This window comes from Vombatus ursinus, unplaced genomic scaffold (genome assembly GCF_900497805.2).
Source record: "Vombatus ursinus unplaced genomic scaffold, bare-nosed wombat genome assembly UNPS02014832.1, whole genome shotgun sequence".
Taxonomy (NCBI): Eukaryota; Metazoa; Chordata; class Mammalia; order Diprotodontia; family Vombatidae; genus Vombatus; species Vombatus ursinus.
Genome location: NW_020954610.1, coordinates 28,631,236 through 28,644,653, shown reverse-complemented (window position 1 = coordinate 28,644,653; position 13,418 = coordinate 28,631,236). Strand labels below are relative to the sequence as shown.

Below are 13,418 nucleotides of genomic sequence, written 5' to 3'. Positions count from 1 at the left end.
CCTTGGAAGAACTGAAAATTTTCAGATCCCTAGAAGTATCTCTGAAAGCAGCTATACAAACCCCTGAAGTTTGGGACAGTACATTCTCCACATTGGAAGCAGATTCTTACCTTAACAAAGAGTTTAAATCTCAAGGAATTGGTTGGGATCATGAGTAAGCAGCGCAAAAAGAGTCAGACTATATTATCTTATTTTAGTGACAAAGAAGATCAAAACATACAACCAGAAGAAGAAAACAAAGTGAAAGCTCCTACATCCAAAGCTTCCAAGAAAAATATGAATCAATCCCAGGCCTTGGAAGAGCTCAAAAGGGATTTTGAAAACCAAGTAAGAGAAGTAGAAGAAAAACTGGGAAGAGAAATGAGAGTGATGAAGGAAAATCATGAAAAGCAAGTTAACAGCTTGCTAAAGGAAACCCAAAAAAATACTGAAGAAAATAACACCTTATAAAATAGCTTAACCCAAATGGCAAAAGAGGTCCAAAAAGCCAATGAAGAAAAGAATGCCCTAAAAAGTAAAATTGCCAAATGGAAAAGGAACTCCAAAAGATTACCGAAGAAAATAGTTCCTTAAAAATTAGAATAGAGCAATTGAAAGCTAGTGACTTTATGAGAAATCAAGACATTGTAAAACAAATCCAAAAGAATGAAAAATTAGAAAACAGTGTTAAATATCTCATTGGAAGAACAACTAACCTGGAAAATAGATCCAGGAGAGAAAATTTAAAAATTATTGGACTATCTGAAAGCCATGATCAAAAAAAGAGCCTAGACATCATCTTTCAGGAAATGATCAAGGAAAACTGCCCTGATATTTTAGAACCAGAGGGCAAAATAGACATTGAAAGAATCCATTGATGACCTCCTGAAAGACATCCTCAAAAGAAAATTCCTAGGAATACTATAGCCAAATTCCAGAATTCCTAGGTCAAGGAGAAAATATTGAAAGCAGTCAAAAAGAAACAATTCAAGTATTGTGGAAACACAATCAGGATAACACAAGATTTAGCAGTTTCTACATTAAGGGTACAGGGGGCATGGTGTATGATATCCCAGAGGACAAAGGAGATAGGACTACAACCAAGAATAACCTACCCAGCCAAACTGAGTATAATGCTTCAGGGTAAAAAATGGTTATTCAGTGAAATAGGAAACTTTTAAGCATTTCTGAGGAAAAGACCAGAGCTGGATAGAAAAGTTGACTTTCAAGTACAAGACTCAAGTGAAACATGGAAGAGTTAAACAGGAAAGAGAAATCCTAAGAGACTTATTAAGACTGAACTGTTTACATTCCTGCAGGGAAAGATGATATTTGTAACTCATGAGTCCTTTGTCAGTCTTAGGGTAGTGGGAGGGAAAAAATTATATGTCTGTATGGATAGATAGATAGATAGATAGATAGATAGAGGGCACAGGGTGAGTCAAAGATTGAAGAATGATATCTGGAAAATAAAATTATGGGGTGAGAGAAGATTATAATGGGAGAAGGAGAAAGGGAGAAGTAGAATGGGGTAAATTATCTCACATGAAACAAACATCAAAAGGATTTTACAGTGGAGGGGAAATGGGAGAAAGTGAGCAGGAATGAGTGAATCTTGTTCTCATAGGATTTGGCTTAAGGAGGGAATAAATTACACAATGGGGTATGGAAATCTATCTTACCCTACAGGAAAATAAGGGGGAAGGGGACAAGAGAACAGGGGGTAGATAGAGGGGAGAGCAGATTGGGGGAGGGGAGAATCAAAATCAAATACTTCTGAGGTGGGACAGGGTCAAAAGAGAGAATAGAATAAATGGGGTGTAGAATAGGATGAAAGGAAATATACTTAGTTTTTCACAACAGGACTACTATGGAAGTGTTCTGCATGACTACATACCTGTAACCTGTGTGGAATTGCTTGCCTTTTCAATGAGGGTGGGTGGGGAGGGAGGAAGGGAGAAAATTTGTAACCCAAAGTTTTCAAAACACATGTTAAAAATAAAAAAATAATTTAAAATGTCATTGGGAAATATTTAACAAAAATAAATAAAAATACATTAAAACATAAAAAAAAACCCAGGAAGGGAAATGAGAGTGATGCAAGAAAATAGTGAAAAACAAGTCAACAGCTTGCTAAAAGACACCCCCAAAATACTGAAGAAAATAATATCTTAGATTATATATGTAACATATATATGGTACATATGTTACTTACATGTTATACAAGTAACGGAGATGATAGTAGCAGAATCCTTGCACATAATGGATATCTCTACGTGTATATGAAGCCCCAATAATTACCACAGTGCATGCTACATAGTAGGCACTTAGTAAATCCTTGCTGACTTGACTATACAGTTGTGGAACAAGGTTGAGAGATGTAGGAATAAGAAGAATTGAAAAAGTAATGCCCCATATGTACCAAAACTTGAAAAAGAAGAAACCATCACCACTACATAAGTACTCAAGGAATGATCAGGGAAGTTACCAAGAAAATCAAAGGCCCAGGAGCATATATAGGGAAGGACAAGAGACGTGAATACAAAGTGAAGCTGTAGGATTTATATAATTTCCTGTCTAAAGCTCCTCAGTCCCAGAAGGCTAAAGCTGCTTCTTTTTTTTCCCTTTTTTTGGGGATATAGCAATAATGGTATGAAAATTGTTCATATAGTGTCTAACAAGGTAAATCTCAACCTAGGGATTCTATGGACTTAAAATTATTTTTGAATAATTATATTTTAATATAATGATTCCTTTGTCATCTTACATACTTTTTAAATTTTATGCATTTAAAAGCATTATTTTGAGAAAGGATTTACTCAATGGATTTCACCAGAATGCTAGAGGAGGTTTGTGACACAGAAAAGGTTAAGAACCTGTGGCCTAGTATTTTAGGAGGGTGAGTTTATTAATAAGCAACTCTTTACTCATCAATTGGGATTGATCAGGGAGGAAGAAAGTCAAACAGAGGAAAAATTTTGAGTTATGACACATTTTAAATGTTATTAAATCTTACTAAATTTCTACTATGTACAGTTCCTTCAACTAAAGATCTGTAAGTGTTTTCAAGCTGAGCTTCTGTACATTTTTGTCCTTTAATAAATAAGGCACAATAAAAAAAAAATAATACCTTAAAAACAGACTAATCCAAATGATGAAGAGAGGTCCAAAAAGCCAATGAGAAGAAGAATGCCTTAAATAGCAGAATTGGCCAAATGGAAAAGGAAGTTCAAAAGCTCACTGAAGAAAAAATTCCTTAAAAATTAGAATGGAGCAATTGGAAGCAAGTGACTTTATGAGAAATCAAGATACTGTAAAACAAAACCAAAAGAATGAAAAAAATAGAAAACAATGTGAAATATCTCATTGGAAAAACAACTGACCTGGAAAATAGATCCAGGAGAGATCATTTTAAAATTATTGGACTACCTGAAAGCTATGATCAAAAAAAAAAAACAGCCTACACATCATCTTTCAAGAAATTATCAAGGAAAACTGCGCTGATATTTTACAACCAAAGGGCAAAATAGAAACTGAAAGAATCCCCTGATCACCTCCTGAAACAGATCCTGAAAGAAAAACTCCTAGGAATATTGTAGCCAAATTCCAGAGTTCCCAGGTCAAGGGGAGAATATTGTGAGGAACCAGAAAGAAATAATTCAAGGATTGTGAAAACACAATCAGGATAACAAAGATTTAGCTGCTTCTACATTGAGGGACCATAGGGCTAGGAATATAATATTCCAGAGAGCAAAGGAGATAGGATTACAACCAAGAATCACCTACTCAGCAAAACTGAGTATAATTCTTCAGGGGAAAAATGGACATTCAGTGAAATAGAAGACTTTCAAGCATTCTTGATTGAAAGACTATAGCTGAATAGAACATTTGACTTTCAAATACAAGACTCAAGTGAAACATGGGAAAGGTATACACGAAAGAGAAAACATAAGGGACTTATTAAAGTTGAACTGTTTACATTCCTGCATGGAAAGATAATATTTGTAACTCATGAGACCTTTGTCAGTATTAGGGTAGTTGGAGGAAAAAAATGTATATGTATGTATAGATTGATAGATAGATAGATAGATAGATAGATAGATAGATAGATAGATAGATAGATAAATAGAGGGCACAGGGTGAGTTGAAGATGAAGGGGTGATATCTGGAGAACAAAATTAAGGAGTGAGAGAGGAATATACTGGGAGAAGGAGAAATGGAGGGGTAGAATGGGGTAAATTTTCTCACATAAAACAGACAAAAAAGGCTTTTACAGTGGAGGGGAAGTGGGGGAAGGTGAGACAGAATGAGTGAATCTTATACTCATTGGATTTGGCTTAAAGAGGGAATAACATACACACTCAATTGGGTATAGAAATCTATGTTACCTTACAGGGACTTGGAGAGGAGAAGAGAGCAGAGAGCAGGGAGATGATACAGGGGAGGGCAGATTCAGGGAGGGCAGATTCAGAGACATCATATTTGGGGAGGGGATAATCAGAAGCAAACACTTCTAAGGAGGGACAGGTCAAAAGTGAGAACAGAATAAATGGGAGGCGGGACAGGTTGAAGGCAAATATACTTAGTTTTTCATACAACATGACTGCTATGGAAGTGTTTTGTATGAGGACACATGTATAACCTGTATCAAGTTGCTTGCCTTCTCAATGAGGGTGGGTGGGGAGGGAGGAAGCGAGAAAATTTGGAACCCAAAATTTTAAAAACAAATATTAAAAAAAATTGTTTTCACATGCAACTGGGAAATAAGATATACAAGCAATGGGGTATAGAAATCTATCCTTCCCTACAGGAAAATCAAAGGGGAAGAGGACAAGAGAAAGTGGGGTGAGGAGATAGAAGGGAGGGGAGTTTAGGGGAAGATGTATTCAGAATGCACACCATCTTGGGATAAGAGGAGATGAGAAGGGGAGAAAATTTGGAACTCAAAATCTTTTTGAAGTGAATGTTGAAAACTAAAATTAAATAAATTAACAGATAAAAGAAAATATACTAAGGTACAAAGAACAATGTGTAAATAAAGTAGAGGATCTGATACTTTACTGGAAAAATATGAAAAAAATAACTCCTCAGAAATTTTTAACTATAATCTTTTGCAAGGTATTTTAACCTCTGTTTGCCTCAGTTTCCTCAACTTTAATACCTACTACCTCCCAATGTTGTTGTGATGATCAAATGAGATATTTATAAAGTGCTTAGAACAATGTCTAGCAATTGTAGGTGCCATAAATATTATTATTGTCATTAATATAATATTGTTAAAGTAAATATTTTTATAAAATATTTCATTATTTTAATGTGTACTGTGAATTTCTAACCTGTGCTCTGTATGTAGATGGATAGATTTCAGGGGAACTGAGATATTAGATGAGGAAGAAAATAAATTTATTTCAATACAATTTGTTTTCATTGTAACTCTAGGTTTTTTCTTTTATTAATTTAAAAATAATATTCTGAGAATTAAAGAGAATTCACCAGACTGCCAAAGGGGTCCATGATACACAAAAGGTAAAGAACTCCTGCTTATATAAGGTGAGAGGCTGATTTTCAGAATTCATATGCTTTTATTTTTAATATAAAATTTATGTAATTTTGTTCAAAGGAAGCTACATATTTGATTTTCAGTTTTTGAAATTTTGTTTATGATTTAAGACCTGAGAAATACCTATTGTAATGTGAAGCAGATTTTTCAAATGGGTGTCTTCTTCTCTCCTTTCATTGCTTTACATCCTCAGTGAGGTGGTCTACATGTTCTGCCTCACCTGCCTCACCCTGAACAAGCTGTCTGCCTTCCTCAGCACTTTCCTAAAGTTGATGTGTCAAGTAATCAAGAAATGACTTGTGCAATAATTGTGTAATCTTATTGACTATATTAGTCAGCATTCACTTTGGCCTGTTTGTAATCATAGACATATCTAACACACTGTCATTTGACCATGGTGAAAATATACTCTCAAAGGGAGGAGGGATAGAAGGGATGAAAGAAGGAGTAAGGCAAAAGGGAAAGAAAAGGTATGGGGCTAATAGAAGGGAGGGCTGACTGAGGGAAGTGGTGGTAAAAAGTAAAATTTTAGTGAGAAGGGAAAGGGAGAAACGACAAAGAAAAGCATAAAATGAGGGGATAGGATGGAGAGAAATACGCAGACAGTAATCACAGCTGTGAATGGGATGAATTCTCCCATAAAATAGAAGTGAATAGCAGAATAGATTAAAAACCATAATCTTGGGGCAGCTAGGTGGTGCAGTGGATAAAGCACTGGCTCTGAAGTCAGGAGGACTTGAGTTCAAATCCAGTCTCAGAACAGATACTTGACACGTACTAGCTGTGTGACCCTGGGCAAGTCACTTAACTCCAATTGCTTTACAAAAAAAAAAATTATCTTACAATATGTTGTTTATAAGAAACACATTTGAAACAGAGGGATATACACAGGGTAGAGATAAAAGGCTGTAGAAGAATATATTATGCTTCAGCTGAAATAAAAAAAAGGCAGGGGTAAGAATCCTGATTTCAGACAAAGAAAAACCAAAAATTGATCTAACCAAAAGAGATAAAGAATGAAACTGCATCCTGCTAAAAGACATTATAATATCATTACTAAACATATATGCATCAAGTGGTATGACATCCAGATTCTTAGAGGAGAAGTTCAGGGAGTTACAGGAAGAAATATCAAAACTATACTAGTGTGGGACCTCAATCTCCCCTTCTCTGAACTAGGTGAATCTAATTAGAAAATAAGCAAGAAATAAGTTAAGGAGGGGAATAAAATTTTTGAAAGTTAGACATGGTAGACTGCTAGAGAAAATTGGATGGGGATAGAAAGGATTATGCCTTTTCTCAGTGGTACATGGCACCTACACAAAAATTTATCATGTACTTGAGCATAAAAACCTCACAATACAACACAGATAGGCAAAAATATTAATTACATCCTTTTCAGATCATGATACAACAAACATTATATGCAGTAAAGGCCCATGAAAAGAATGACTAAAATTAATTGGAAACTAAAAAAAAAAATCTAATTCTAAAGAATGAATGGGTCAAAGAAAAAAATCATAGAAACAATCAATAACTTCATCCAAGAGAATGGCAATAATGACACAACATAGCAAAACTCATGGGATGCAGCAGCAGTTCTTAGGGGAGTTTTATATCTCTAAATGCTTACATGAATAAAATAGAAAAAGAGATCAATATATTGGCATGCAACTAAAAAAGCTAGAAAAAGAACAAATTAAAAACCCCCAATTAAATACCAAATTAGAAATACTAAAAACCAAAGGAGATATTAATAAAATTAAAATTAAGAAAACTATTGAACTATATGAAAAAAGATAAACCTTTGGTTAATTTGATTAAAGAAAAAAAGAAAAATGAAAACCAAATTACCAGTAACAAAAATGGAAAGCATGAATTCATCACCAATGAAGAGGACATTAAAACAAAAATTAGGAACCATTTTGTCCTATTGTATGCCAATAAATCTAACAATCTTAGTGAAATGGATGAATATTTACAAAAATATAAATTGCCCAGATTAACAGAAGAGTAAATACAATACTTAAATAACCCCATTTCAAAAAAAAAAAGAAATTAAACAAGCCATCATTGAACTCCCTAGGGAAAAATATCGAGGGCCAGATGGATTTACAAGTGAATTCTATAAAACATTTAAAGAAAAATTAATTCCAATACTATATAGAATACTTGGGGAAATAGGTGAAGAAGTAGTCCTACTAATTTTTTTTCTCCAAACTTTCATTTATTTTCCCCTTCATATGTCCAGAACATCTCCACCTTGTCATCCTGTCTCCCATAATCCCCCACCCAAATGTGCAGAACAGCTGAGATTGTGGAGAAAAGCTGAAGATTCAAGAACAATAATTCATTAGGCTCTTTTTGCAGTCAGGCAAAGATCCCAGAGGTCAGTGTAACATCCAATGTGAAGGAGGGCTCATTTCCATGGCCCTTACTGCTGGTTGTCTCTCTGCAGAGTGAGATAGGCAGAAAGAAAGTAGGTGAGGAGGGTGGCCTTAGAGAACAGGGTAAGGGCCCTAATGATGCTTCCCTGGCCTTGGGCCCTTGGGTCCAATGAGAATCCCAGAGGACAATGGTGGGGAGAGAAGTCAGGGGTCAACAGGAACAACACCAGGACTAGAGACCTGTTTTCTTCCTCAGGTCCATACCAGGGAATTCTCTCAAACTTTGGCTGTGACACATCTGACACCTGCACAATGTCATTGCCTACATTCTGAACATAGTCTCCTCGTTTTCCACCTGAATTCTTCTTCCTCCAGATCCCAACTCCAGCAATGACTGCAATGATGATGATGAGGACAACAGCAATGCCCCTCACAATGAGCCAGGTGGATGTGGACTGTGGCTCCCACTTCGGGGTGAGGGTCTCAGACAGTCCTTTGTGCTGCACTCAGCACGTATATTTCCCTTCCTGGCCAGAGTTCAAGCCCACAGTTTCCCACTTCTGGAAGGTCATATCTCCTGCTGGCCTAGTCTCAATGAACTCCGTGTCCTGCAGCTATTCCTCCCCACCTCTCAGCTAAGTCAGGGAGATCTCTGCCTGGTAAAAGTCCTAGGCCTGGCACCGTAGGGGCAGTGTGGAGGGTCACTGGGTTAGAAGGAGGGTCTGCCTTCTTCAGTGTATCCTTCCCCATCTCCAGGTACTTCTTCAGCCACAGCACACACTCCTCCAGATATGGTTTATTTCTCTCCCTGTAGCTCCTCTCTTCCTCCTACTTGCACTTGGTGTTCACAGCTTGGGGGTACCGACGCAGTCCACGTAGAGGTCTCCATATCCAAGACTAGGTAGTCGTGGCCTTCATAGGCATATTTGTCAAACCTGCGCTTGAAGGTGAGCTCGGGGGAAACCTTGCAGCCGAACATGCTCAGGATGGTGTGGAGACCGCACTCGCTCTGTTTGAAGTAGCCACCCGGGTTCAGCAGGACCACTAGGTAATTCTGTGCATTCTCCCTGGAGATCCACGTGTTCTGCTACCAGTCGTCCGACGGGTCCATTTGCTTCATCCACATCCCTCAGACTCACCCTGGCGCTGTTGAAGCACAGGAACTGATGATCGTCCATGTAGCGCAGGGAGATAAACCTCCCCAACCCCAAGCTCCAGACCTGTACGTGGCAATGTGGAAATACTTCACGGAGTGGGAGCCTGAGACTTGGAGACCCGGGCCCAGGGTCATGGCAGTGACTAAGTACACCCGACCCCGGAAGCCTGAGTCTGTGGCTAAGGCCAGGGTATGACCCTTGACCCCCCTAAATTATTTTTACGATACAAATATGGTGCTGATATCCTTATTCAGGAAGAGTCAAAACAGAGAAATAAAATTATAGAACAATTTCCCTAGTGAATATAGATGCAAATATTTTAAATAAAATATTAGCAAAGAGATTATAGCAACTTATCTTGATAATAACATACTATGACCAGGTAGAATTTATACCAAGAATGCCAGGCTGGTTCAATATTAGAAAACTATCAGCATAATTGACAATATCACCAACAAAACTTACAGAAACCATATGATTATCTCAATAGAGAGAGAAAAAGGTTTTCACAAAATACAACACCCATTCCTGTTAAAAACACTGGATAGTTTGGGAATAAATGGAGTCTTCCTTAAAATAATACGTGGCATCTACCTTAAACCATCAGCAAGCATTGTATGTAATGGGGATAAGCTAGAAGCATGTCCAATAAGATCAGGGGGGAAACAAGAATGTCCATTATCACCACTACTGTTCACTATGGTATTAGAAATGTTAGCTTTAGCAAATAAGAGAAGAAAAAGAGATTCAATATGAATGTATATGTAGAGCCTATATGAAATCACATGTTGTTTTGAGGTGGAGGGAGAGGAGAGATGGGGATAAAATTTGGAACTGAAAATCTTATGGAAGTGAATATTAAAAACAAAAAATAAATTAATTAAAAGAAAAGAAACTAGACTGTCCTGGTCTCCTTTCATTTTTTTTAACATTTCTTTTTCATTATCTTATTCCCCCCCCCCCCATCTGTTAATGTTGGAACTAATCAAAGGCAACATTACTTGACCTTTTGCTTTGAAGAACTTATCTTCTAAAGCCTCAACTGAGATTTCTATCTTTATATACCCTTGTTCAGACAGTTTTAAAAATGTATTTGGTACATTCTGGTGAAGTTTAATCTTTCCTTCTCAGAGTTTTAACCTTTAGTAAATGACAGCTACCAGGTGATGCTGGTACTTACTGAAGACTTGTCCATAATAGAGACCAAAAGATAATCCAAATAAGAGCTATCCATGAAATGTACTGGAATGAAACAGGTATGTAGTAATCTAACTCTAAATGATTATGCTGAAATCGATTGCACTACTAAGGAGCAACTAGAAAAAAGGGCCAAGTAATGAGAGTTCATTGAATCTGATCTGTTTATCTCAGTTCCTAAATAGGAAGTTTCAGATCTATTCTCTGCTCTATCCTGGCAGTAATTTTCTCTTAGCTCCAGTTTGAATTCTTTACACTCAAAAAAAATTATATTGAGTGTATTCTGTATTATGCAATTAATTATCATAAACATCAATAATTACTTCAGAAAAGGTCCCTGTTGGCCTACAGGACTCAGATATATTCAAAATCTGGCTGTCAATCTGTCTCTGAGTCCTGGTACAGTGTAAAGAATGATCGATACTAAGTCAGAAGACTTGTATTCAAAGATGTGATTTGATAATTATTACTTTATATAATGGGGTTCTTAGTTGAGTCCTATTTTCCTTACTTGTACAATAATATTTTCATGCTATATGTTTTCCAAAATGTCTTTAAACACTAATTCTATGATCCTATAATTGATTAAATTCTGCTTACATAAAAATGGAAGGATATTTTTATTGGCAGGTACTTTGAAAGGGTAGCTTTCCCTCAATTTTATATCTACTCTCCAAATACTATCAAATAAAATACACTTTTTATTTTGTTTTTATGAGAAAAGGGCTATATATTTTTGGTAGAATCAATACTGATAGGCTCTCACTCTGTAACTTAAAATCTTACAAAATTGTCTAGGGGCATCTAGAGGATAAAGGACTTTTCCATGTTAATACGTAACTTATGTTAAGAGAAAAGTTGTCTTTCCACTAAACCATGCCACATTTTGTCATTTCTTCCATCTCAACAACTCTTCTATATATCCTCTTCTTTCTACTCTTATAGCCACCAACCTAGTTCAGATACTCATCACCTCTTACCTGGGTTATTGCATGAAATTTCACCAAAGTTATACCTACTTCAACATGTCTTTACTGATCCCACTCATTGTTAATTCCTTTCATCTGCAAATTACTTTTAGTTTATTTGTTTACTTTAATTTTTATTAATTTATTTTGATTGATCAACAATTACGTCCACAAGCTTTTGAGTTTTAAATATTTCTCCCCCTCCCTCCATTCCTCACTCCCCAAAACAGCACACAATCTGATATTGGCTATACATTATACATTCCTATTAAACATATTTTCATGTTAGTCTTGTTGTAAGGAAGAATTAAAACCAACAGGAGAAACCATCAAAAAAATACAGAAGAAAAAATAGCAAATACTATGCTTTAATCTGCATTCAAAAATTATAGTTCTTTCTTTTGATGTGGATAGCATTTTCCATCATGAGACCTTTGGAGATTTCTTAGATCCTTACATTGCTGAGAAGGGCTAAATCTATCAACGTTAGTCATCACACAATGTGGCTGTTACTGTGTACAACATTCTCCTGGTCAAGCTCACTTCACTCAGCATCACTCCATACAAGTCTTTCCAGGTTGTTCTGAAGTCTACTTGCTCATCATTTCTTATCACAAAATAGTATTCCATTAAATTCATATACCACTACTTGTTCAGCCATTCCCTAAATGATGGGCATCCCTTAAATTTCCTATTCTTGGCCAACACAAAAAGAATTGCTATAAATATTTTTGTATATGTGGGTCCTATTCTCTTTTTTATGATGTCTTTGGGATACAGATCTGGAAGTAATATTGATGGGTCAAAGGATATGCCCATTTTATAGCCCTTTGGGCAATTTCAAACTGCTCTCCAAAATGGTTGGATCATTTCACAATTCCACCAACAATGTGTTAGAGTTCCAATTTTCATAGAATCTTTCTATGGTGACAAAGAAGATCAAAACATACAATGAGAAGAAGACAATAAAGTAAAACCACTTACATCCAAAGCCTCCAAGAAAAATATGAATTTGTCCCTGGCCATGGAAGAACTCAAAAAGGATTTTGAGAAGCAAGTAAGAGAAGTAGAGGAAAAACTGGGAAGAGAAATGAGAGTGATGCAAGAAAACCATGAAAAACAAATCAACAGCTTGCTAAAGGAGACCCAAAAAAATACTGAAGAAAATAACACTAAACCAATTGGCAAAAGAGGTCCAAAAAGTCAATGAGGAGAAGAATACCTTAAAAACCAAAATTGGCCAAATGGAAAAGGAAGTCCAAAAGCTTACTGAAGGTAATACTTCCTTAAAAATTAGAATGGAGAAATTGGAAGCTAGTGACTTTATGAGAAATCAGGATACTCTAAAACAAATCCAGAAGAACGAAAAAACAGAAAACACTGTGAAATATGTCATTGAAAAAAATAACTGACCTGGAAAATGGATCCAGGAGAGAGAATTTAAAAATTATTCAACTATCTGAAAGCCATGATCAAAAAAAGAACTTAGACTTTATCTTTGAAAAAATTATCAAGGAAAACTGCCCTGGTATTTTAGAACCAGAGGGCTAAATAGATATTGAAATAATCCACTGATAATCTCCTGAAAGAGATCCTCAAAGGAAAACTCCTAGGAATATTGTAGCCAAATTCCAGAGCTCTCAGGTCAAGGAAAAATATTGCAAGCAGCCAGAAAGAAACAATTCAAGTATTCTGGAAATATAATCAAGTTAACACAAGATTTAGCAGCTTCTACATTAAGGGACCACAGGGCTTGAAATATAATATTCCCAGAGGGCAGAAGAGGTGGGTTTACAACCAAGACTAACCTACCCAGCAAAACTGAGTATAATCCTTCAGGGGGAAAATAGACATTCAGTGAAATAGAGGACTTTCAAACATTCTTGATGAAAAGACCAGAGCTGAACAGAAAATTTGACTTTCAAATATAAGACTGAAGAGAAACATGAAGAGGTAAACAGGAAAGAGAAATCATAAGGTACTTTTTCAGGTTGAACTGTTTACATTCCTGTGTGGAAAGATGATATTTGTAACTCCTGAGACCTTCATCAGTATTAGGGTAGTTGGAGGGAAAAAATTATATGTATGTATGTATGTATAGATAGATAGATAGGTAGATAGATAGATAGATAGATAGATAGATAGATAGATAGATAGATAGATAGATAGA

The 13,418-nt window shown here is 36.0% G+C and overlaps 1 pseudogene; it reads right to left on the bottom strand.

The window, feature by feature from the left end:
• Positions 1–7,973: 7,973 nt before the first annotated feature.
• On the bottom strand, positions 7,974–9,217 carry LOC114025832 (annotated as a pseudogene).
• Between the last annotated feature and the right edge of the window lie 4,201 nt (positions 9,218–13,418).